Consider the following 25,619-nt stretch of genomic DNA (forward strand, 5'->3'; position numbering starts at 1 on the left):
TGTTCATGCGAAATGAAGTACTTGTGATCAGTGCTGCAAAATTTCGACAATACACGGTGATACTCAAAATTCTGCTTTGGTCACTCGTTTGAACTAACAGTCATCGTCAAGGCAAACCATTGTTTATTAGCTAAATTTGAAATGAAATTAAATGGCTTGAGCAAAACAATTACATGGAGCCATTAAAGTGAATAAGCATCTACGTCCTGAACCGCTTGGATAACAATAATGTGTCTAAGAATGCAAGAAATTACATTTTCTGTTACCAGGTGAATCTTTGTCATTGACGAAAAAATGAATGAGATTTTGACAAAGATTTTTTTGAGGATCAAGTCTATCATTGACTATGTGAAAAACAATTTTGTCAATATCGCGCAAAAGTCTGTCAATGACAATGACAAATCTCAGCACTGCTTGTGATTACTTCTGCATTGCTTTGCTATTTTACCTCCGTCCAATAGAACTTTATGTTAAAAGTTTGTTAAATATTATGCTCCAATTAGGTGTTATGTACGTCGAAATGTATATGAAGAGAAAAGACCCATAAGGATAGAACTGCATAACAGTATAAAATTAACGCAAATTTTAATCGATAGCATAAATTACGTCCTCATCAGTAGAGAGACCTTATTTCAAACAGAGGATAAACAATAACGCTTTAATGCTACTTTTCTGAAAATGTGCATCATATCAGCACCGTTTGGTTAGATTTTCAGATAATTTTCCGGAGGAATCTGGACTCCATACTGATTAAAAAGGTAACTCACCCCATGTTCCACAGTTACGCCGTCAATGACCGATCAATGAACCAATTCACCGTGAAGGCAACCAACCTAACTGCATTCCAGACTGAGTACCAACAACAACGACAACAAACAGAAGGTAGCTACATATAGAAGTAGCTCATCGGGCCTTCGACATATTGTTAGTACAACAACTCAATCACCGCAGCTCAGTTACCCTTCCCCAAGCTGGTTCACCGCATGACGAATCACGTGGGTAAACATCGAAATTCCACGATCCTAACAGCATGCATTCTAATTTTACATTTCACCCATTGATAAAAATACTCCTCCATTCATTCTCTCATCGGGTTGGCATTCCAGAACCGAGCCCCCACAAACCACAATTGAGCGCATTCATATTTTTTACACTCTCTCTCTCTCTATCTCTCTATCTCTCATACACACTCTTTTGTTTGTAGCGCACATTAATCGTCTTCAAAATTACGATTGCATCAGTCCCGGGCGGTGGATTGTTTATCAAAAAAAAAAACTTTATCATCATTACCCGCAAGCAATAATAGACGGTGGCACGCTCGAGCTCAAGCATCAGATGCTAGAAAGCGTCAAGCGCAAACATCCTGATGAGCAGAAGAGTGGCAAGCAAATATTTGAAATCTTGACGTGTTGGCGAAACCACTATAACCGACGCCACAGCAGAAAAAAGAATGACCACGCGGAGGCGCCAACCATGTGATCCGCCTGCATGGTGAGGGGGGGGAGGGGGGCTGTTTAATCGCTGTCAATTATCGTTCATTTCGGAATCCAAACACAATGGTAAATATTGGGATGGGATGATTGCTATTTTTCTTCAAAGTTTCTTTCTCCATGGGAGTAATTATTTCATTTGATTTTCGTGCAATGACTAAATAGCACGTAAGTGCTAATTTTAAGATATTTTCGGAAATGAAATTGACTGTGGTTTGCTCGGAAAAAACAGGATGAGGCTTGGCATCGTATTTATTTATATTTGAACAGTGAAATCACTTTATTTTGATGGTCAATTTTTGGATGTTTGACTAAATGTTTGCTATTTCGGGCTCCAGACAAATACAAATCCCCGTTTTAAACTCATAAAAAAGAAACACTTCTGAAAGCACCGGGTGTCACGTGCCACACTTGTCAGCTCATGAAATCAATGATGGAATGGAACGAATTGGAAATGGAATTGAAAACGTGTGTATACAAAGACACATGCTTATAATTGATTACTGATAATGGCTATACTTGGGAGCAATTTTCGATCCATTATGATTCACAGAAGAGTGATTACACTTAACATTACGTTATAGTTGAAACCATTTAGAACAAATGGCTTTTTAAAAATAATCAACATTAAGGGCATTCAAAATGTTTTTATGTTACTTCATACGCTAAGTTAGCGATTTTCAGAGTTGGTTAGAAATGCTAACATGAAGCTTTAGTGTGATAATTTATTAGCTAGAGAATGATCTTTAGAAGAAAGAAGGTGGATAGTTCCGTTAGAGTACGGCAGTATGAAAATTGAATAGAAGTTGAAAATGAGGCAAAGGGCCATTAATGCGACAGTTTTTAAAGTCAGTCGCACATCTTTTGCCTAACCCGTACGATGTACGTGGAGACTTGAAGTATGCCTGTAGACTTGAAGACATACTTCAAGTCTCCACGTACATCGTACGGGTTAGGCAAAAGATGTGCGTCTGACTTTAAAAACTGTCGCATTAATGGCATTTCGCTCATTTTCAACTTCTATTCAATTTTCATACTGCCGTACTCTAACGGAAGTATCCACCTACTTTCTTCTAAAGATCATTCTCTAGCTAATAAATTATCACATTTAGCATTTCCAACCAACTCTGAACATTAAGGGATTTTGGCTAATTAATTCCAAACATAACAAATTGAAGGATTATAAAATTGAATTACAACTTTTATGACTTGGCACATTACTTTGGATAATGAATACATACATATGCGTGTTCATTAGAGTGATGCAAAAGTTTAAATTTTTGCTCCACAGTGCTCAAACGTTTTCCAATCGGGTTTCGATCATCTTCGCACAATTTCAACTAATTTAGTTAAAAACCGAAATTTGTATTTTCCAAAGTAATTCCTATGCAAACTTTAAAAGGTTGGGGGGGGGGGGCTAATCAGGATCCAATTTGAAACCGTTTAAGCGGTGTGGAGAGAAAATTTCCAATTTTGCATAAGTCTAGGGTTCATAGAGTGATGAGCGTGTACTCATGTTTGTTAATGAAATTAAGATTACGTGCAAGAACTATTCACTATAGTACCACAATTACAATAACTCATGACGTTTAGAATCCATGAAATCACGAAGTTTCAAGCATTTGAAATATTCAAAACCCATTTTCATGTTCATTTAACTTCATTGGGTTACGGTAGGTAATCTCAGTCTACACACTTAATTGTCATTGCTGAGAATTGTACATACGATGTACAATGACAGGCTACAACATTTATATTCTAGAGATCTCAAGTACTCTGGAGATTCCAAATTTACTATGGATTACCCAAAAACCCATGGTTCGCCTGTTAAGGCAAAACATAAAAAAACACATTCTTTGTTTACTCACTCAACTCATACGCTATCGTTGAAGCACTCACCTGGAAAGAAAGATTTGAAAATATTGATTAGTATTTATTTTCAATGATGAAACGTTTGGTTTTCGATTTGTGGTTTGTTAAAAATATGCTTATTATGTTTGACATTATTTGCACACTCATTTTAGCACCAATTTGACTCGAAAATAATTGCAAAAGGCATTCAGACTCAGGTAAAATATGTATATCTTTTAATAGGAACGAAGTTTTCAGAAACTTTAAATAAGACATCCAAAGCTATTGTAGAAATCGGAAACGGTGATAAGGATAGTTTTCTAGTCTATTCTAGTCTAGTCTACGAATACTAGGATTCCCGAGGAGAATCTTGATTAAGATTTTTATAATATTTTCAAAAGAATTGAAAGAGAGAATTCCATGATTCCTAGGTTAGTATGAACATAAATGAATTGTTGATTTCAAATAGATTAATATAAATCCATTTGGAAAGGTAACGCATAGGTTGATAAAGATTAAATCGGCTAGGCTAAGAGATCATGGCAATTTCAGATATCTGTTTTTCACAAATTTTATAATAATTCGGGGCAAAGAATACATATCATCAGTCAGCATAAGCGTGTAAATTCATAAACAACATAATTTAAGTAACCGTAAACTGAGGTTTATTGAATATTTTGTTAATTAAAATTACTTGAATTTTCCAGGCTATTCTAGGACTTCAACGGCAAATTTCCAGGTTTTTGAAGATACATTTTTTTTTTCTTCAAATGATTATTTTTCATTTCTCCTTAGGAATCTCTTACAAAAGTCACCTCACAATTATTTACAATTATTTTGCAGTTTTAGTCAGAACTCTCTTTGAATTATCTTTGGAAATGCATTGGAATGCTCCACTAAATTTTCTTGTAAATTTACTTTCAATCCTACTCAAGATTCCCTTGGCATTCTACTCAGAACTACCTTAATTCTTCTTAAGTTTTACCTGGAGTCTGAAGTTCCTCAGAAGTCATTTGAATGGAATCCTCAGATTTCACTTTCCTGAGATTCATCCTCTGATATTTGCCTCTGAATTCCCGTGAAATTATTCCTAAAGAGCATTGGAAATTCCTATCAAATTCATTCATTTTTCATTCAGTTCATAAGCTCTGAAAATTTGGCAAGACCCTAAATTTATTTGAATTTTGAGTTCTTCAAATTTATTCTATGTCTGTAGTTTTGGATATTTATTTAAGTTCCAGATTCTTGAAAATATCTTTGATTCCAAGATTTCAAAAACTTGTTCAAGTTTAACATTTTTAAAGATCAAGTTTAAGATCTTTAAAAATTCAAGCTCAATAATTTATGTTGTTACTGAAGGCACATCTATTCTAGAATTATTTCATTAAAAGAGTAAGAGGAAGATAATGTTGATACTATTATGAAATATTTTAACATTTCTACGAAGGTTCTTTGGTATACTTCAATAAATTATATTATTAAAAATTTGCTTAGGTATTTGAAAATTCCCTGAGAATTCCAGGCTTTTCCAGGTAAAATAAAATCCTCTGAAGATTCCAGGAATTTACATGTTTTCCAGGTTGTAGACACAGGGGGTTATTCCGAGAGCCGAAGTTATTTTTTCACTAGTGAAGTGAGAAAAGTTATGTCGTGGTGATGTGACTATCCATTTGATTTGCGCAGATAGTAACTTCACCACGAGGTGACTTTTCTCATTTCACTAGTGAAAAAAGTAATTTCGACTTTCGGAATAACCCCCACACTGTCTTATACAATATTAGTATAATTTCTTGTTTTTGTTAAGATGAGAAAGCTTTATTCTATTGAAGTCTCATTAAACTGTCCAGCCGGTATGGGTGAAGGAAGTTCATTCTGATGAGAGAGCGTGCCTCTGGAGCGGTCGCAGAACTCTTAGAATGGTACGGAACATCACAATTGAATGGGGCTTCTTGTTCCACGTAACGCAGGAAAAACACCATTTTGTGCTGTGTTATTATATTTAATGACTACTTCAAACTAGGGTAATTGGATTTTTCAGTAATCAAAGCAACAAGCTAGTTGCCTTTTTACGTTTTGCACCTTGTTTAAAGTGACAAGACTTGGGTCGTATGACTTTTAATCTTCAATTCGTTGTTCTCCAGTTTGAAGTGGTTGAGACTAAGGTTCTGATGCATGGTTAATATCGGTGTAATTGCTTAATTGTGTTGCCAATTGATTGCCAAGCACCTTTTGAGGGCGAGAGCACCCTTCGAAGGGAATAAATAACGGGACCTTACTATTAGAATCGGTATCTTGCGATAAAGGCAAGAATGACAACCGAACACCGAATATTTAACCATTTTTCAATAGTGATGGAGTAATACGACATGCACTAAGCTAAGGATGCTGGGTATACCACAATAGATCAAATAACTGGTCGCAGTGGATTTATAAAGTAAGATAATACCGATCCGGTCGAGGAATTTACGGGATGGGAAATTTATCGACTTCCCTTGGCATAGAGTATGATTGTACTTTCCACACAATACCTACAAAAGCAAAAATGGTATAGGCTTAGAAATCTCTCAATTAACAACTGTGGAAGTGCTCAAAGAACACGGTGTCAAGAGTCGACGTGAAGAAGAAGAAATACTCAAAGAACGCAGAGATCTAGTAGGAACGCCAAATAAGAAGAAAGAAAATATTCTCATACTTATAAAAACTCATATGGAATCTAATAATCCAGTTCATTCATATCGGAAATATTATCCTCACCTTTGAAAGTCACTCAAAACAACAAACCGTATTCCATGTTTCACTACTACTTCCGGTCACAATTAGTCATTTTGTGACACCACAGAGCAGCAGATAATCTTATCATCCATTTCCTGTGTTACGCAAATCACTGTCACATACTACACATAGACGACGGTCCGACTGTGGCTGACAACTGTAGCAATATCGTGTAAACATTTAGACTCAAACACAATAAGGTTAGCAAGTTCATCGCCAGACAGTTTTCGTTATGCCTGCCGCCTGTCCTGAATGCATTAAGCTTCGGTCATTCTTTAAAATAAATATATTGACACGCAGTGGCAGTGGTGAATATGAAGAATATTTTCTTTAATTTCACTGTGTCTACATTCTGATGGCTAAAGAACAGTACGGATGAAAACAGAAGCTGGGATAAGACACCCACTCGATTCTCATCCAATTCAATAAAATCTAATGAAAAATTCCTATATGAAATAATAACGGTCCACTATACCGGCACGCACCCTGTCAGTATGCGAGAAAGTGAAATAACTCGCGAAAATAACATGTTTTCCCATAGTCTGCGCCCAAATGAAAAACACAAAAATCGCGCGTCCTTTAACCGAAGCAATGAACATACTTGAACTAAAAAGAGGTCTTTTGATGTTGCGCCTCATTGCGAACATCATAAATTAGTTCGGAAATTTCTCGGAAGCGTTTCATCATCCGTCACCCAGTCAGCACTAGTGCCAGAGTAGGATAGGTGGTAGCAACCGAAACAGCATACCTACCATTTCTGAGTAGATACACAACAAAAACAAACCAAAAACAAGCGACACCCAGTTTCGCATTCTCGCGTGTTCGCCAAACCTGCCGCCACCGCCACCGTCGTCCGTGTGTTTCGTTCCGCTCTGAGCCGGGTGTACTTTTGAAATATTCGCACCGGTCGTCGGTGTGTTTTCGTTGCAGGGAGTGGGGAGCGGGTTGGAAACGGAAGGAGAGTACGGAAATGAGCTGTCCGCACTTTTCGTCTACACGGGACTGGCTCGGCCGTGGTTCGGCTATATCACAGAGCAGTTTTCGCGCGTGAACATGACTGACATCCTGTCAGCATGATTTTCGCGGAAAATGTCACTCGCGAAATATGCCAGGGATGAAATTGGGGTTTTTCGCAAAGTTTCGCTTTTTTTTCGAAGCTTCCAGTAGTGGTGACGGTCGGTGTGAAGCGATTACAGTAACGAAATTCACCCATATGCGTCACATGTAGGGCACGACGATGGCGTCCTCGACGACGGCTACGTGCATACAGTGAAGAGCGGTTGCAAGATGGATGGGAAAAGATATTTTTGGAATTTGCAGATAATTATACTATATTTTTGGCCTTAGCCCTTTTTAATGATACTTCGTGGGAAATGCGGCTTAGGAGTGTTCCTGGAAGTGGTTCCTAAATTGGAGCAGACAAAAGACAGCGTAGAAAACGTAGTTTTTATTTTTGCTTATGGTTAAATGCAGTATCAACTGAAATGTGTGCGAGTTTCGCTTACTTTGTGGAAGTATTGTGACATACATAGCTATTGAAGGTTTACTTTAAATGGCATGTCATGATGATGAGTCAGAACATTTTAGTAGGTCTATGAAACGAAGCAATTAACTAATTTGAAATGAATTAGTTCATCGAATTTGGAGCTCGATACTGCAGATTGAATGTACACTACAAAAAGAAAACTTATCAGAATTTGAATGTCAATGATTTTTAACATCCCCGGAGAAATGCTAGACTCTTGTTGTTCTGGGCAAGCGCATGAAGCCATCGTAGAACGCGAGCCTCATAGTATTAGACTTCAATGCGCGATAAGAAGGAATGATGATGCGGCGAATAATTCGGAAATAATTGATGTTCTTCTGGAGGATCATCCAAAGTTCGAAACAGCCAGCAAGCGCGGGAAAGCCCGCAGCAGTAGTCATTCCAAACAGGTTTCAATATTCATCAAGAAACCATATAATTATCACATTCTCAATTACACTCCGCCAGTCTATGTCTCACCATCAGATGGATTTCCATAGATGGCAAAAATAGCTCTACAACCAACGCCTCATTTCTCCTGGCAGCCTGGCGTGCAGTTCTGTCCGCCAATCAGATACCAAGTGGGATCGGAGGTTGCGAGTGCAGGAGCCGTTGTTGTTATTGCTAGATGTTGGTAATGAAATGCAACCATCGTAAGAGTGAGTGATCTGCGATGTAATTCTTTCTAATGTGGTATTCCCCTATCGTTGCGTGTGTGTATCCCCTTTCACGTGTGGCAACAGAGATGCTATTCGCGCTCATCAAAGCATTACGCCAGTTATCATTAGCTGCTCCTCCCGTCCGAACAATTCTCGCAGCCTCCCTGAATGGCACGAGGGGATAAATAAATCAATTATTTATAATTATATTTCTTGTTAGTTTTACTTGCTACTGGCTGCCCCAATACCCCGCGAGTCTCCGGGTGTAGCACGCATTGCGAAGCACATCACAGCGCGTCAGCGCGAAACTTGGTTCGAGTTCGAATAAATGTGTGGCCCAGGGAAGGTAAGGGTGGGGTTGTTGCAATTTTTTGCACTTGGTTTTCATTTTCTAGAAACAGCAAACCAGACATGTTGGGATCAGCGATCAACCAGCAATGCGAAAAACAACAACAACAACAACAACAACAACAACAACAACAACAACAACAACAACAACAACAGAAGTCGGTAGCCTGTATGCCTGTGTGTATGTGATGACGTGCATATTGTCAGTTTTGCCAACAAACAAACCGATGTCAACGACAGAAGTGACACACCCCTTTAGGAATTTCACAACGCAACCTGAAGTTGCCTCCATCCACCTTAGATGGATTACCTGAGTTGGTTGATAGATTGGGGGGTTTTTGATCAGTTAACGTCAACACAATTGGCGATTTTCGAGGCCCATAAACAACCGTGACAAACGACCATTTTGCAACAATTATGCAAAAATCGCTGATTAACGCCCCTCAAATTGCACAGATTGTTGGCATTTTTTTTTTCATCACCTTGAGAGAACTGTAGCAAGACAACGATTGATAAATACGCATTTCGAAAAAGTCAACGTTCCCGTTGAGCTCGCAGCATATGCCATCGTACCAATTGCGAGTATTGTATTCAAATAAGGTGCTAAAGAATGCGAACAGTTTAAATGTCACACAGCAATACTCCTTTCTAGGCTGCCAGGAGGTACTGGGCGACGAATTATAGGCGCATATTGAGCATGAATAAATGATAATAAGTTCAAGAGACTGAATCGAACTACATCAATGCGAGTAAAATTACATTTAAAAATGAATAAAGTCATACATTTGTATCAATGATCTTCTGCTTCATGACTATTATGTCCCAACTAGAACTATAAGTCTGCCCTCAACCAGCCATGGGAAAAGGCGTTTAAATTTGGATATACTGCTCGTTCACACACATACGACATCAGAAACTAATGGCGACTTCGTTGAACGCAGAACCGAGCCCAAATGACAGCTGAGAGTACCGTGACTGACTCTGAGTGAAGGAGTGTGCATAGTTCTTTGGTCAAAATTTGTTCCATACTAAAACGATTTCGAATGCATTCGATTGCAACAGTTAACTGACTCATTTCCTTTCTAGTTTTAAACATAAAATTATACATTTAAATTTTTATGAATAAAACAAAACAAACATGATTTATAATAATCCCCTGCAATAAATCGAACTGTTTCTATCACTGAGTCAAAAATGACTTTCTTGCTGATTCTAAGTTTTTACCGTTCAGTTTTTCAATCGCTTTCGATCGGGTTTGCACTCGGTAGAGAACTTTTTCAATTTTTTTCAGTTTCTCGCCTGCTTCGCTCTACTGCATTTGCAGTTCAGAGTCTACGTGCAAAGGCATTTGTTCGAAGGATTGTACACTCGTTTATCAATCTGTTAGCAACCGTTTCAGTGGTGCTTGCGCGGGTGAATACATTTTCAACAAGCACTTTGACAGTTGTTAATTGAGAGCATATAAATTTAAAACATTCAGGCATGGATTTACGGGACCCCCACAAATTTCTTAAAAATTTAATATCAAATCTTAGGTCCATGTTTCTTTTACATAATGTCAACTTATGACTCCATATGATTTGATCAGCATTTTATTTTCTCAATCAATAGAACAATTTCTAATTTACAGTTACAAAAAAAACATCCACAGCAAGACATATACTGCAAGGTTATTTATTACCAGTGAGAATTGAACTTGAAGCAAACAGCGCAACGCACATGCCATGCGTTCATAATCCTAAGGGCATGATTTCGATGATCGATTCTCTCTCTCGGGTTTCTCGGTGAGTGTGTTTTTATAGTATCGTTAAGGTTGTATTAACTAGCAAAACCAACAGCAAATGCACCAAGAAATTTTAAATCAAGCGCGCTATTAACACATCAAAAAATCAATGAAGAGAATCAATCATTAAATGTTGGTTCTTATGATTCCAAACGCTAGGTGTAATTGATACGATTTCAGTCTGATATTTTTCATCATGATTATGAGAGAATGATTGGATCACTTGTGGACGTATATTTTTGTCAAGTCTAAAATAATATGCAGACACGAAAAGACACAAATTCGATGCTAACGAATTATTAGGTATACCCAACAAAGATTGGAAGAAGTTTTATAGAAAGTTTAATAACTTATTCATTCAAAATGTTGGCTTATTTAGCTTGACAAAAAAAAGTTCAGTTTTTCATCAGACAAAATGTGTACTGGGCAGTACTTTCCGTGAATGAATATTACATTGTAGAGCGTACACGAGTGCAAAACTTACTGTTCAACTCTCTTATATATTTGAAACCAAATGAACTCAATTCAAATGTTTGAATCCAAAAATCAAAATCAATAACTTCTTTCCGTTATAGATCTGATAATTTACTCTACAATATTGGTGTACCAACGGACAATGTACCGCATACGGTTTCTGTTCGACAAAAATATCAATCCTTCTGAATTTAAGCTCTCCTTAGAAAGCCAAGACGTAGCGATTCCAGCTAAACTCTGACTGTGATTCGGAACCGAGACTCGTTTACCCTTTGTATCCTCAAAAATAAAGCTAAGTTCATGGCAAAAATTATTAAAACGTGTATTAAATAAAATTCAAATGTTGTCCTAATGTCTCAAGGCATATGTCAAAGCAAAAATCGCTTTGATAAATAATCAAGATTGCAAAATGTTAAAATTTTCCTTGAGTCATAATTGACCCCAAGATTCAGACAAAAGATTAAATTAATTATTAAGCAGTTTGATTTGAAGATTATCAAAATTAATGTCAACTTAAATCCACTTTGGTGCACCACGTATGTTTAGCTTTGGGCTCCGATAAACGTAAATATTGTAATTACAGATGAAAAGCATTTTTTCGGCATAACGCTACTTTTGCATCAAGCGTCTTCATTGATTATATTACTCCATAACGTTACATGGAGCCGTTACAACCATAACGTTACATCCATAACGTTACATCTGAACAGTTCTTCGTCAATTGATAAATCGATCTGATACGAACTTCTCCGATTTGCATAATTGTTTGTAACGGTCAATCATTCACATTTGAGCTAAAATTCGGCCATTTTGAATCTCCCAAAAAACTTCAAAATAGCGTTATCGATATTTTTCAACAAATCATAACTCATAAACGTCACTTCCAATCAAAATGATGTCGTATTCAAAGTTGTAGGGTAAAACTAATTATTTTCTGGAAAAATATAATCAAAATATTTCATTTTTTTTTTTTATAGCTGGGTGTTCTAACTTAAATATCTTAAATTAAAAAGTATTTGAATAATGCTATTTTCTGCAAAGCTTTAAAAGCAGGACACTTTGAAATTAACAAAAATCATTGAACAACAACTTTTGGACATACTTTTTAACATTATGCTTTAACATTGTGTTATAACATATTGGGCCAATAACCATTTTTTGGACTTTCAAAGTCATTTTTTGGGCAAAAATTTACAAACAAAGTTCAAAAATGTTGCATGTTGTTAGATAGCATTACCAACAAACTCTCAAAAATGTTACCATGGGTTGTTGTTCTATGAATTTCTGGTAATTTTTAGTTTTCCAACTTGTAATTTTCACAGAAGATTGCATTTTTTAATAAAAAAGTATTCAAAAAATATTGAAGAGGATCATTTTTTGATACTTGTATTTTATACCAACAATTATTTATTTTTTTACCGTGTATATTTTTCCTGAAATTCGTTTATTGTTTTCTACTGTTTTGTGTCAGACTGCTTTTCCATTGGAAGTGACGTTTTCGAGTTATGATTTGTTGAAAAATATCGAATACGGCATTTAGAAGTTTTTTGCGGAATTCAAAATGGCAGAATTTCACCTAGCGGCGCCGGTGGTGTAGTGGTAAGCGTGATTGCCTCTCACCCCAGTAGGCCTGGGTTCAATCCCAGTCGGCGCCGCCGGGATGTTCTGAGGCATAACATCTCTGATCACGACTTCCTTCGGATGGGAAGTAAAGCCGTTGGTCCCCGGTTCATGAGTTGATGGGTCTATAGGTAGGGTCCAGGTGTGGGAGCTGCCTCCCTGGCGTCGGTAGTATTGGTGCTCAGCACGGAAAACAAGATCGACGGAAAACAAATCAAAGGAAAAAAAAAAGAATTTCACCTCAAATATGAATGATTGGCCATAACAAATAATTATGCAAAGTTTCATGCAAATCGGATCTGAATATTTTCATATTTGACTTTGGCCTGGAAATGCTCACATCTTTCTTTGTGGGATGTGGAACATCTTTCTTTGGTTGATTGTTTTAACTACGAAATTGTCAGTGCATTGTATCCATGTTTTAATTCTCTAAAATGCATAATTTTAATTAATTTTAGACAACTAACCCAGGAGATGACGAGGTCTAATTAAAATAACTGCTATGGAATAGACCGAAGACAAGACCAGGAGAATCAATCGGTCCTCCAGAGGGCATGTACATATAAGATTATAAAATAATCGAGTCCAACTGGAGTTCAGTTGGAGAACTTTTAGGTTGAATCCAGAGAACTATAAAATAAGCAAATTTCATGCACAATTTTTCATATTCAAAGGGTAAACCAAAGATAGGTTCAAAGATATGTGGTAAGTTTGGAAAAAATGTATGATGTTTGTTTGAGGAAAAAAGAATAATTTCAGATAACTCACAGGTCGAGCATACAGGATTATGTGATTTAGGTCAAGAACAGGCCATTGAGTTTAGCTAGAAATGTAAATATGTCTCTGATATGATTCGGAAGCAGCTTTCGGCTTTACGAGGCCTTATTAGAAATCCTGTAAATTCATCAGAACCGTCTGCCGAATCCAGTCTGACAGTCCTCTGTAGTTCGCTGAATATGACCTAGACCAGGCCTGCCCAAAGTGCGGCCCGCGGGCTGAACATGTCTTCTGGATGTCTACAATAAAACCATTCTAGCCTTTTTTATAGCAATACGAATTAGACCAGAATGATTAGGAAATAAATCAAATGCACTTTGAAACATATTCATCTTACATAGATACAGCCATTGAAGTTTAGTAAGCTTGGGCCTAATACAAAACCTAACCCGGTTCCAGAAGTTTGTCGAAGTGCCCTGGATTTCCAATCAACGGCATTAAATCGAATGGCACTAGGCCGAACGCTATTAAGCTGAATGCCGTTGGACCGAAATGTTTAGGTTGCAGATTTTGTTTTTCCAAAGACACACAGATTTTGTAATGTCTTCAATGTTCCTCCTCAGACTATGATTTTAAAAATTGTGAAGTCTCAGAGTGTTTGGGCAACACGCCACTTTCCTATTCAAAGTTAATAACCATATTCAAGCAAAGATGTCTGCAGCTACAATTGTTTACTTTGAAAACACTGTTTCTATCGTATTGCATATTTGTACCGTCTGCTAAATATAATAATTGAATTGGAAGCACCATGGCAGGCTGAAAGAGAAGGTGGTCGTCTTTTATATCCTCTTCCAGGATGGGCTCTTCCGTCCACGATGACAGAGTTTTCAACATTGCTCCAATGAAAAACCTAAACCAAATAAAATTAACTTTTAAAAATTCGAACTTAATTTGGCAAAATGGCTTTTGACCTAATGACGCATTTGGCATAACGGTACTCGACCCAATGACATTCATCTTAATGGTCTTACGCCGACACCCTCTCGGCGTCCTCTGAAATCCCGAACCACGTCAAATGAATATCTAAGGCACTCAAGCGGCAACATGTGCAGATGAACAATTCTTGAGGACTTCCAGGAAATTCCAGGAAACTCCATGGGCATCGACAACCTTCCCTTTTCGATAATCAAAATGTAATCAAAGAACATAATTTAATTTAATGAGTTGAGCCACACAGATCATTTTGGAAAACCTTTAGGAACTTCTATGATAAATTAAAAGTACTTCAAGGCATAAACCAACAATATAAATTCAAGAAACTTGTTTAATGATTTTAAAAAGTAATGTGGAAAAGAGCACAAGAACTTTTGGGTTCTCTGTATTTGGACTTAACGGGGCTTTAATCCAGAAAACGCGGGTGAAACGCACAGAACATCCTGGTAGGTTGTAAAGAACCATACATTTCTCTGAACATCATCTTGCATCTCCATATTTTTCTGAACCGGTCCTGAAAAAGCTCTTGACTTACTTTTGAAGTTTTGTGATCCTACCATAAAACATCTCTGCAGTTACTGGATCTGTCTTGAAGACAAGTTACCGAAGTCCCTTATGAGGCCCCTGAAGGCTTACTAACCTGGTAACCAAAATAGTCTGGATTTGTTCTCGAAGTATTCTGAACGTCCAAATTATCTTGGGTGTTTTCCAGAGGTACACTAAACCTATCCACAGAGACTCTGCGACAAGCTCCAGGAATTTATGTGTGTCCGATTAACATTAACACTAAACCTTGCTGCTTTATTGTTAAAAATAAATCCCATATCGAACCCGTCGAAGACATCAATATCAATTTATGGAAAAATATTCCTGAAAATCTTATGAATGAGTACAAAATCATAATAAAGTTGCTGGATGGTTTGCCAAGTGGATTTTACGGAGATATTTCAAAATAAACACTTGCAAATTGGCTTTTAATTCGGAAAATTCCTGAGAAAATTCCATAAATATCAACTAAGGATTAGCAAATCCTTAGAAATTTACAAATGTATTGCCCAGAAATCTTCACTTCCAATCACCAACTAATCTTCTTTGGTGGTGTTGGCGTGGGGCTCTTCTGTGAAATGAAAGCAAATTTCAGCCCAAACAATGCAATTAGTCCAATTTACATCTGATCGATTCCTTTCATCTACTTTCTCTTTTGCTTGCTGAATTTGTAATATTAGTTGTTAGGTAGATAATAAGCATCTTCCATTGATCTGGGTGTCCAAAATAGTCAGAATTTTCTTCCCATGGTGATGGTGATCCTAAGAGAAATCCGATGAATTTTCAATGTTATTCATCAAAACGATCGTTACAATCGTTTTTAATGTACCTGTCTCTTAGTTGAGACTTATTTCGAATTTTATTTAATACAGATTTTGAGGAATTTTGGCCCTAAGGTACAAACAAAGGGTTTGCAAAATCCCATTATGCTGAAAATAAGTAAAAGGTTACCAAATATTCATTATATTTGTATTGAACAGCATATAAATCGTTAGGTTAGGTTAGATTTATTAATGATATTTTATCACTTACTACGTGCTCAAATAATTACTTTAAATACTCATGTTTATGACAAGATGTACTTAGTAGTGATTTTTCTAGTATTAAATTCAGAGCAATGCACTATGTGTCTCCATCAATTTCTGACCAGTTTACTCCACACCACTTTCCTACACTCTCTAATTTAGAATAATGCAAATACCCAGTTCAACTTTTTTTCGAAAGCATTGTTAACATTTCTCGAACTATTCAGATGATATCGTTTCGACAATATGAAGCAAACTCAACTAAATGTCAACTTTCCTAATTCTCAACTTTTTCTGCATATATTATTTTTTAAAGCAAAATTATGCATTTGAACCGCGAATCACAGCAGCACCCCACACTTTTCCCTGTGTGAAACTACCCAGTATACGAACGCCACAATCAAGACACTGCCGTGGTGCCGCCAGCGAGTCTACGTGATCTTGTTGCTCTACCTGCCATTGCTTTGTGTTAAATACCACTACCGCCGCGGCAACCGGTCCAGCAACGTTGTAAAACTTAAAACCTGCACCGAATGAACCACTTTTTCACCAACTGAGCGGACTGATGTTGCCCATGCGAGGCCAATTTCCACCGTGCGGTGGCAGCTATCAAATTTTACTTTGCACGTGATTCGAATTTTGATAACCTACTCGAAAACTTCGAGGCCACCCACCAGTGTAAAAACCAAAAAACAAGCCACTAACCTAATTCTTCTCGCTCGTTCATTCCGCGCAGCAAAACTGCAAGTCAGTGGTGGTACCATGTGCAGTTTGCAGCTAAAAAAAACCCTCTCCTCGACGACGCATATGACGTAAGAGTCAACTAATTGAAACTAATTAAAAAAGAATATCGCAAATTATGTCGTTGTAGCATGACGACAAGAGTCGGGTTATCATTCGCGCGCTTTTTCTCTAATGGGTAGATGCGTTTAGTCGTGCCCCCTTTTTCCATATTTCGAACAACACGCGATGCTCTCCCTCTCTGTATTTGGATCAAAGTGCTCCAGCACGTATGCATGGCGCGCGGTCGTGGTCGTGGTGCAGTGCATCTTTGGGTGACTTCAATTTTGATTAGTAACTAACTCTCCCTCTCCGCCCTTGGTTAGAGGCACGTATGCCATCGCATGCAATGCACTATCCTCACACGACATGACACACAAGCACACCACCAGCGTAGCCGGTGCTCATTTCCGGCAGCATTTCTTTCAGAGAGCTGGTTCAATGATACGATCACTTCGAATCAACAACAGTGTCGCTTGAATTCCAATCAAGTTTCACTTCGAACCGAGTTGTTGACAGTAACAAATCAATTCTGATGGAAAAGCGCCAATCGGTTACGTCAGTTAATCGTAAAACTAATAGAGCTTCAACTTACATTTAAATCAGTCAATCGGTAATCCGAATTTTCCTCCAGAGAAAAATGTTACCGCCGTCCGGTTGTTGGTAAAGAGATGTGTTTTTTGTTTTATAAATAACTCTTTAAGTGATGCTGCCGCGTTATTGCCTGTCTTGATGGAACGGATCTCGTTGACCTTTCAACAGTTTTCAACCTTTTTTTTTATTGTTCGATTTTAAATCACTTCACTTCAGTTTTTGCTTGTTCAATGTTTGATTCTGTTTTGCACTATTGCGGTACAAGTACTCCTTTTTTTTTATTCTTCACTGGAAACAATAAAATTGCTAAACTTAATTACAGTCATCTTGAACGACCGTCGGGACAACAATGGCTAAAGATGGAGATAATTGCGGGAACGGACACTTTTCGATTTCCTGTCTGTTCCGCGGTTGCTACCGTATGTTACTGGAATTTTTCCTCGCTCTTCGAATGGTGCACTAAATTGTTTCCGTCACTTGCGCTTTTCCTGCTTGATCTGATTGATAAATGAACCGCTTTCAACTTCTCGTATGGAACTTTTCTTTTTTTTTTTCTTTCCGTCGCCGTTGTTGCACGCACGGAATCAAACCGATAAATTCGATACTTTACGATCCTGCTCGTTTCCAGCAGGCTATTACTGCGCCGGATACACTTTCTATATATTCTTGACGGTTCTTGCTGTGCGATCGCAAATCAATCGTTGGAACTGCTTTTAGAGCGCGAAACGCGATTTTCGCTTCTGCACTGAATCTCGAGAAGACTGCACCGAAAAAAAAAGAACTCCAAACGCATAAAACAATTCTTATTAATTTATGTCCCTGCGTGGTCTGTCGCTTTTAAGTACTTCTTTCATTAATAAGCGCAAAAAATAGTAAGCAGAGCAGAAATTAAACCAGTTATTTATTTGCTGCGCTTAATTGTTGTGTGCTCGCTGTATGTTGCTCTAATGGCAAACTTCAATTAACTTCTGATGTTTATTTTGTATACTTTGCGGTGGTAAACGATCACTCTTCGAAACCGTGTTGTGTGTATATCGTATATTCTGTTTTTCCTTATTTTTCCTCTTTCCTTGTTAAGTTATGTTTATTGCACTCCAGTTAGCACTGTTTGCCTTTGGCGCTCTCTCTGTGGTGTGTTGTGCAGCAGTAGACTTCTCGGATACAACTGAGCCGACAATTTTATCTTTTTCTCAACTTATACTTTTCTTCTCATTTGATCATTTATTTGATTCACACTTCTCCGGCCCGTTTCCACGTTCTCCGTTCACGCGCGCCTTTGCTGCTCCGGGTTGTATCCAACGGGGAGTGCGCTATATGTATATCGTTTTTTATCGTTTAGGTCTCGTTCTCTCCTTCACTTGCGTCGTCTCTCGATAGGTGGGCTGCTGGCTGCTGTGTATATTTTTTTGTATTACTTTGCTGTCGTATCTCCCTTTTGCCACCCGACGCCCGACAAGACAAGTTGCCTTTTACAGTTGTATTGTGCGAACCTACAGCCACACAGTCACAACATCATCAGCAGCCAAAGCCACGATGGAAAATGAACAGGTGGGCAGGAACTCACAGTCTCCCAGTGTTGGTGAGTTCTTTGCCGTTAATGTTCACGAAAAGTTCACTATTTTGCTATACAGAAATTCAAAACAAAAATTTTATCTGCGGATTTGAACAGTTTTTGACCTGTTTCATACTACCGGAAGGTGTATGCTGGTCACAAATGCCGTGCCAAACTGATTTCCTACTCAATTAATCAATCTTTGATGTGAAATTCGCTAATAAACACGAGGCGCATTTCGTATAGCAAACATGCCATAACAAAATGGGCATGGTTCATTTAAGTAAACAAACTAACACTTCTTCCGACTGTTACACCTATGTATTAGCCGTCTCGAGCCAAAGCAACAGTTTCCTCCCAACAGCCAGTCACGCAAACGAACACTCTCCAACTCCGCTCACTCTCAGCGCTCGGATACCCAACACTCTCGGCACTGCTCGTTCGAAATTTTCCCACCAAAGTGGAAGACCGAGACAAGCGAAAAAAAAACTTATCACCATAAATAAGATAACGAATCAATTTGTTCGGCTCCTTTAGCAACCCGCTGATCTTACTCCACCCCTACACCCCACACACGCGATCACCTTTCTGGCTAGCTCACTATATGTACCGCAGGTAGGTGGTTAGTCACCTCGTAGATCACCTGTCAAATAAAACTTTATTTTTCAACCATATCGACCATGCCTATAAAGCAACGGATAATCACGATCTTTCAACACAAACCTACAAAGCTCTTCTTATTTGCACTCATTCCACTGATCAGTTTAGACTGACTTTCTACGCGATCGATCTGACGAATCTGACGTGTCTTCACTTGTTGCACCGTTCTTAAGGACTAAGCCGAAGCATAAACTGAATTTAGCGCATACAGTCTGTCCGTTCGTCCGATCGGTCGGTATGTAGCCCAAGAAACGACGACGACAGAAATCACCACTGGCAAAGTGAAGCGAGAGAAGTCGTGAGCATTACTGAGAGAGTGGGAACCGAGAGAACACGATCATCCATAAAGGCCTACACAGCATACATTTCAATGTGCTGCATGCAATCAATGTACAACGAATGCAGTTAGCAGCAGACAATCGATGTATTTATTCATGTTGCGAGCGAACTTTGTAGTTGTACTCGCCTCAATCTGACATGATCACAGTGCGTACTACAACAACTACAACATAAAGATCAGATCGACAATGTGCTCGCTCATACTGGTTCACACGAGGACGACCACAATATAACAGCAGATTGTCAACGTAATTATCGCTATGGTGCATGGCAGAAGGTTGGTGGTGTTGTCAATGTTGCTTCGCTGTAAGCGCTGTATTGGTGTAATTGGACACTGTCAATGAACAGTGTGTACAGTAGTGTGAGCTCAATTGAAGTCATTTGAATTGGAAAGCTATCTATAAACTTCGCAGAAAGCTCAATTGGAAAATCATAGAAGCTCTCCCGCAACATGAATGGTAGGGATCGTTGGAAAGTTTTGTTTTTGAAATTACCGTATACATAGCTTTATCAGTAATGTTTATTATCAAAATTGTCATGCTCAATAATATTCAAGTGTCGAGATAATGGTACGGATTGGAATAGGTTTAAACAAATTGTGTGTTTTTTTTTAATTCTGAAAAGGTATCAGGCGTGTCCACCATGGATACTCAACGGGGGGTGTGGATCATTTGATAAACATTGGAGAGTGGTGTACCTAGTAGACGAAGAAAAAACATTGCCATGAATTAGTGCACAGTTGATGCTCACTTAGTATTAACAACTAAGTTCATGATTCAGAACGTTTTGTTAGGAGAATTTAGTTGGGAAAGGTTACCTCAGCTTGCTTTAAGATTTATTAAATGACCATGCGTCTCCATCTAATGTTTCTTTGCCCTTCCTCGCCTAGTACATGACAGTACACTTTTTGTAAAAGTTATGTATGTATCATCCTGATGATCGATTGCCAGCAGAATTACTTTACAGTACTGGGTCCCACTGTTTCAAGGCATTCAACAGACTCATCTGTTAGAACAACGTGTCTAATACTTTGTCCGTTTGCGTCCCGGTTCCCAGTTCGTTTTGTTTGTCAATCTGGATAAGATGCACACTTAGAAAAAATCATGTAAATTTAGGTGCTCTGAGACTGACATATACGAGCGTCAATTTTGACATAAAATTAAGTCATGATAGACACGAAATTCAGCTCAATCAAACGTACGTTTCGTCGAGTAACAAACTTTTCAGTCTCGGAGCACTTAATTTTACATGACATATTTGTTTACGTGTCATCCTTTATGTCAAAGATGGATTCCGTCACATGTAAAATTAGGATTTTCGAAGTGTGTGTCATACTTAATTATCTTAAAGATAAATCGTCCAGCTCAAACCTTTGTAGGGGTAAGAGGTGGGACCATCATACACTTTTAAACATTCCAAAAACTCACGACCCTTCTTGAAGACACATGTTATAAGGTGAAAATGATCTTAAAATGATCTTAAAACTGAGGATTTGTTTTATACTATCGGGAAACAATAGGCCGAAGGGTTTCAATATTTTATGTAATTTTCTCCACGTGTAGAATTTGCATACAATTTTTTTTTACAGTATACTGTAATATTTTACCGATTATGGAACAGCTGAACATTCGGTAATCTATTCGTTTTTTTTTTATTATTTACAATCCGTTCAGTAAAATGTCTTCACCTGGATTGTAAATTCTACAGAATGATTTGTAAAGTTTACAATAGCGGTATAATTTTTACCGAAATAACTGTAGTTCATTATTTTCCTGAATGAACCAAAATTATGATTTTTTATTGATTTATTGATTATTTCTTTCATGTGTTTTCTTAACATTAAAATTATAACAAAACAAACGATTCGTTCAACTCATAAAACCATAGTTTTTGTATATTATCATCGTACGCAGATACGTAGTTAGGGTTGGCAGCGCCCCTGGCTAACCATAAAAATTACATCCCACTTCTAAACGATTTTTTTTTTAGGTATTTGCATTGTGAGCATTTCACATAATTCATTTAAAATATTTGATCTAGGTACACATCCAAGGTTATTATAAGGTGAGGCAGATGAATACATACAGCATTACACTTCGTTTTTATCTGTTAAGTAACGCATATTAATTTTAGTCGGGGTACTTTGTAAAACCATCATAATCATCACTTAAAATGGATAATTTTGTTTCACCTTTTCAGTCTTCAAAAAAAGCGCTGATTACAGCTCTCGATCAAGGGGTTTGTATCATGATACCTCTCTCTAAACTGACATTCATCAGACTGGCGTGCACAGAGTGGGGCAAGGTGGAGCAATTGCCCCCTCTTTTATAAATAAGATTTTTATTTTCAAATTTTCAAAATTAGAATATAAAATAACTTGATTTGAAGGTAAAATAACTTCATTTCATAATATAAGGGCACTGAAAACCTTTTATTGCGTCATTTCCTTTGAGATGGTGCCTGAAAATTTCACCACAAAGGTGCATGAAGGGACAAACTTCAATGACATTTTTTGGTTAAAAAATTGCACCACAGTGGTGCATACAAAAAATCTTGGTGGAGGGTTAAAAGAAGAGGGTAAATTAAAGGTTGAAAAAATTTACCTTCGTCGTGGTAAATCGAAGCAAAAGCTTTTAACTGAATATTTCTGGTGTAAAAATATCATCAAGGTTTTGGTGCATGGAGGGCTTGTGGAAAAAAATTGAATCACTACAACGTAATTTACATCGTACTGCAAGCTTCATTGAAAATTTATGATGGAAAACCTGCACCATTCTGGTGCATGAAGAGGCAAAGCCTGAAAATTGCACCACAAAGGTGCATGATGATACAAACTTCACTGAAAATTTTTGGTGCACCGTTCTGGTGAATGGAGGACCATGATTTATTAAAAAATTTGGTGAAAATATTGCATCGCTCTGATAAATGTAAACTTGCACTGATATGGAAAATGAAGGACAAGTTTTATTTAAAATGAAGCTTTATTGAAAATTTCTGGTGGAAAATCTGCACCGTTCTGGTGAACGGATGGGCAAGCTTTTCGGAAAAATTTTGGTCTTAAAATTGCATCCTTCTGCTGAATAGAGAAACAAATTTTAATAATAATTTCTGGTGTAAAATTTGCACCATTCGGATGATTGGAGGGAAGCTGCTTTACTGAAAATTTATGATGAAAAATCCGAAAATAGGGCAAGCTTTATTTGGTGGAAAACCTGCAACATTCTGATGATGGAAGAAGCCAGCTATATTGAAAATGTCTGGTAGAAAATGGAAAAAAGGGAATCTGCACGAATCAGAAGATTGGAGATGCAATTTTTATTAACTGTGGAAAATTTACACCCTTCTGGTCAATTTAAATTGTCTGGTCTAAGTTTGTATTAAAAAATTCTGTTGTAAGATTTGCAACAATCTGCTGTAAGGAGGGGCAAGCTGAATTGAAAATTCCTGATGTAAAAATTGCACAGTTCTGGTGAATGTAGGGGCAAGCTTTATTGAACATTTCTGGTTGAAAAAAAAATACAACGTTTTGGTGAATGGACGGGCAACTTAAACTTTAATTCCGAGAAGAACCTCAACCTGAATTCTGAGGACTGTTCCAAAAGAAAAGATTTTTAGGGATGATTCCATGAATATTCTGCGAATCATTTCTAGTGAATCCTGCAGATAGTTCCAAGATAATTCCGAAAAGAATACCGAGAAAATTAAATTTTGAGTTAAATTCCAAAGGGATGTTGAGGAAAATTTCAAGGGAATTCCGAGGATAATTTCAAGCTCATTCGGGGAAGAATTTCTGGAGAATACAGAGGAAATTCTTCTGAAACTTTAGGGAAATTTCAATTCCAAGGTGTTCTGAAAAAAAAAAGCTCAAAATATTCCGAGAAGAACCTCAAGGATATAGAATTCTTAGGACAGTTCTAAAATATTTCAGAGGAGTGTTCCAAGAAAATGTTGATGATTAATTTCTAGTGAATCCTGCTGATAGTTCCAAGCTTATTTTGAGACGAATACCGAGAAAATCAAATTTTGATTGAAATTCCAAAGGGATTTTGAGGAAAATTTTTAGTGAGTACCGATAATTTCTAGCTCATTCCGGGAATAATTTGTGGATAATACTGAGGAAATTCTTCTGAAAATCTAAGGGAATTTCAGTTCCAAGGTGTTCTGAGTAAAGGTCAAGAAGCATTCTGAAAATAATTCCAGAGGACTTCTGAGAAGAATTTCAATAGGGGTATTAGTTTGCCATTGAACCTTGGTCTGTTGTTGTCTTGCTAAGAATTCGTCTAAGAATATTCTCTGAAAATTTCAAGTCATTTGTTACCGTAGTTAAAACAGTTACAGCTGTTTATATGCGTTGCAATAAATTTGGGATTGTCCTTTGTATCATCTTTAAAACATGTTGAATGTTCGGCATCATTTCGTGTCACCCCGACTGGCGGTACTTTGGGCAGGGTTGACATGCACTAGTCGTCATTTCGTTAACCATCATGTACTAGCTTTTGTTCCAATCGTTACATATTTTTTAAACCTTTTTAATGATCCTAAACCTATAGCCTTGAAATTTAGGTCAAAATTTAAAAAAAAAATCAACTTTTGCTGAAAATGACCAATTTCTACGTACTCGCAACGGTAATAGTAAAGTGTAACTACAACAGCATATAAGGGCAAACAAAACCTTGAAATACTCAAAAATAACTGTAACGATGCCTTCAAAATATACAAAAACGTACTGCACAAAATTTCAGAAAGGTACTCAATAAAAGATGATACCAGTACCTTGAAGAATATATTTTCTTTGGTTTATATTTTTAACCTGTAAAGAAGAGCATGACGCAAAACATTATTACAACTATTCCTACAGGCTTCAGAAATTGTAAGAAGCGACCGAGTTGCTGGGCAAAGACAATCGCAGTGATACCCATGTTGGTAGTATGGACGCGTGGAAGAATTTCAAAATCAGGAAGTGTATCGACGAAGAACTGGACCACAAAAAACATCTATGATTGCTGCTAGTAAGGCAAAGCGGCTGCAAAATCGCTATATAATGGAGCGTTTCATCGATATTGTGCGCATACTTTGCAAAGGTGGCCGACCACTTCGTGGGCATTCGGAAGGAGCGGAAAGTGTGCCACCCAGTTGGTGGCTAACTACGATCAATTCCATTGGCTGTCTGAAAGCAGTTTGCATTGAAGAAAAATATAAAAAAATAAATAAAATTAGCTAAATTGAACAGTAGGGAAACAGTGGTGGGTGGACAGCACCATCCACACGCACTTTGGTGTACTCCCCATCCCCAGATTGAATGCACCATAGAAAAAAATTGCCCCTCCTTAAAAAGATTCATATGCACGCTAGTGTCCATCACACAAACCACACAAGCTGATTAATATAATGCCTGATGATGATGCCAACCCCTGGATCGAACGATTACGTTGGCGTAATAAAAATGTAATCAGCGTTTGTTTTTTTGAAGACTGAAAAACCGAAACAAAATTATCCATTCATCACTCCAGTCGACTATCCCTAACGTGGCTTAAAATCAATTCAAAATTTAGCTGCAGAAAACTGATCCAAAATATCATTCAAATCAAGTTCTGGAAGCGATTCATCATCTGTTGCAAGAATAGCTAAACCTAAGAGTTTGTTTTGGCTCATTTGGGAACGTAGGTAGATAACTTTTAATAATTTTGAACTAGCTGAAGCTGCGTTCAAATGATGCCACTGTAACAGGAAGCGGCAAACAATTTTTAGAGCCGTTGATGCTAGGATAACTTTTTTCATGACTATTTTAAAGGATACAGTTCAATATTTATAAAGGATTATTATTATTATTATCTCTATTTAGGAGATTTTCAGCCGCAGGCTGGTTCATCTCCGCATTTATTTATAAAGGA

The 25,619-nt window shown here is 37.5% G+C and overlaps 2 protein-coding genes across 5 annotated transcripts in view; one reads left to right on the plus strand and one right to left on the minus strand.

Annotated features, from left to right (window-relative positions):
- The window catches only part of ITP (ion transport peptide), a 101,856-nt gene that overhangs the window by 50,653 nt on the left and 25,584 nt on the right, over positions 1-25,619 (minus strand). The window contains exon 1 of one of the 4 annotated variants that reach the window (XM_065219512.1): positions 17,179-18,436. The exons of the other annotated variants lie outside the window; for them this stretch is intronic. The gene's annotated coding sequence lies outside the window, so the exon portion shown is untranslated. Of the gene's footprint in view, positions 1-17,178; positions 18,437-25,619 lie in introns of those variants that run through there. 4 annotated transcript variants of the gene reach the window in all.
- Positions 16,060-25,619, plus strand: part of Chrac-14 (DNA polymerase epsilon subunit 3 Chrac-14) — a 115,452-nt gene continuing 105,892 nt past the window's right edge. Inside the window, exon 1 of the mRNA XM_065219516.1 lies at positions 16,060-16,070. The gene's annotated coding sequence lies outside the window, so the exon portion shown is untranslated. The remainder of the gene's footprint in view (positions 16,071-25,619) is intronic.

Source organism: Ochlerotatus camptorhynchus, unplaced genomic scaffold (genome assembly GCF_037179485.1).
Source record: "Ochlerotatus camptorhynchus isolate MF236.1 unplaced genomic scaffold, CSIRO-AGI_Acam_v1.1 ptg000105l, whole genome shotgun sequence".
Classification (NCBI taxonomy): Eukaryota; Metazoa; Arthropoda; class Insecta; order Diptera; family Culicidae; genus Ochlerotatus; species Ochlerotatus camptorhynchus.